The sequence below is a fragment of the Galeopterus variegatus genome, unplaced genomic scaffold, assembly GCF_000696425.1.
Source record: "Galeopterus variegatus unplaced genomic scaffold, G_variegatus-3.0.2 Scaffold50139, whole genome shotgun sequence".
Taxonomy (NCBI): domain Eukaryota; kingdom Metazoa; phylum Chordata; class Mammalia; order Dermoptera; family Cynocephalidae; genus Galeopterus; species Galeopterus variegatus.
The window spans coordinates 260-2,164 of record NW_007776250.1 but is presented as its reverse complement, the minus strand read 5'-3'; the positions used below and the strand labels follow the sequence as shown (position 1 = coordinate 2,164).

Genomic DNA, 1,905 nt, shown 5'->3' with positions numbered 1-1,905 from the left:
TATTGTAAAAACTCTTTATATATTAAAAAACATTTGCTCATCAAAAATTCACCTGAGTGGGGCTGTTGCACGTATGACTGACCAGAGTCAAATTAAGGGTAAAGACAGCCAGACAGTGCCAAGTGTACCAATCTACAAGGGGCCCTAAACCATCATTAGAAATAAGACGAAGGCTGAGGACAGGACCTCAGGGCACCGGATCAGAATGGCAGACATGCAGGGGCTGCTGGAAAGAATGGAGTGAGCTGTTAGCTGATTGAAGTTGCTCTCTGCAGAGTCACCTAGGCCTCCTGGGGACTGTAGGGAAGTTAACAGTGTCGGTGGAGGTGTGGCACCCTCTGTGGAAGCCTTTGATAAGCTGATGAAGAGTATGATGGCCAAGTCCCTAAAGAAGAGTAGGATCCTTGCTGAGGACAGGGAGACTCACGCAGAAATGTGCACAGTGCTTTCTAGGCCCAGAGGGCTTTCCTTCTGATGGCCTCTCAGTACAAACAACCTCAAGAGAATGACGTAGCTGCACTTCTGAAACCTATATCAGAAAAGATTCAGGAAATCCAAACTTTCAGAGAGAGAAACTGGGGGAGTAACATGTTTAATCATCTTCCTGCTGTCAGTGAGAGCATCCCTGCCCTTGGATGGATAGTTCTTGTCCCCCAAACCTGGTCCTCATGTCAAGGAGATGAATGATGCTGCCACCTTTTACACTGACAGGATCTTAAAGGACTACAAACAGTGATTTACACCATGTGCATTGGGTGAAGTCATATTGAACATTTGGAGTGAGCTTCAAGCATACATCAAAGAACATCACACCACAGGCCTTACTTGGAGCAAAACAGGTCCTGTCGAATCCACGGCATCAGCCTTGTCTGTCCTTTCCTCTGGGCCTGGCCTTCCTCCACCCCCTCCTCCTCCACCTCCTCCAGGGCCACCTCCACTTTTTGAGAATGAAGGCAGGAAAGAGGGGTCCTCTCCTTCATGATCAGCTTTACTTACCCAGCTTAACCAGGGAGAAGCAATTATAAAAGGGCTCTGGCATGTCACAGAAGACCAGGAGACATACACAAACCGCAGCCTGCAGTCTCAAGGAGCACAAACTCGATCTCCCACCAAAAGCTGCACTGCAGGCCACACACCTCCCAAAGCTCATGCTCTGCAGAAACATGCTTCTGTGTTCGAGTTGGAAGAAAAGAAATGGAAAGTGGAGTACCACGAGGACAGGAATGACCTTGTAATTTCTGAGACTGGACTGAAACAAGTGGCTTACATTTTCAAATGCAACAAATCGACACTCCAGATGAAAGGGAAAATAAATTTCATTACAATTGACAACTGTAAGAAGTTTGGCCTTGTGTTTGACAGTGTGGTAGGCATTGTGGAAGTGATCAACTCCAAGGACATTCAAATCCAGGTAATGGGGAGAGTGCCAACAATTTCCATCGACAAGACAGAGGTTACCACATATACCTCAGTGAAGACACCTTAGACTGAGCTTGTGAGCACCAAGTCCTCTGAAATGAATATACTTATCCTGCGGGACGGGGATTATAGAGAATTTCCGTTCCTGAACAGTTCAAGACAGCATGGGATGGATCGATGTTAGTCAATGAACCTGCAGAAATCATGGGCTAACCTCCAGAGAGACCGAACGCCCTCACCTGAAACCTCCCATCAAACAATATACAGAACAACAAAAAAAAGCAGCATTAAAGAGCTAGAAGTTGCAGTAGCACCTACTGCTTTAGTTTTGGCCTCCAACCCTTCTGTTCCATAGAAACAGCATGTTTCTGGCTGCCTTCACGGGCATTTTGAAACATTTACGTTTCTTCATGATTTGCCTTTTGGTGTGATTTTAGTTCTCCATGATGGCTTGTGAGCATTGCAGATATAAAGGGAAAAAAAACC

The 1,905-nt window shown here is 46.0% G+C and overlaps 1 pseudogene; it reads left to right on the top strand.

Moving 5' to 3' along the window:
- Positions 1-205: 205 nt before the first annotated feature.
- Positions 206-1,632, top strand: LOC103584325 (annotated as a pseudogene).
- Positions 1,633-1,905: the final 273 nt, after the last annotated feature.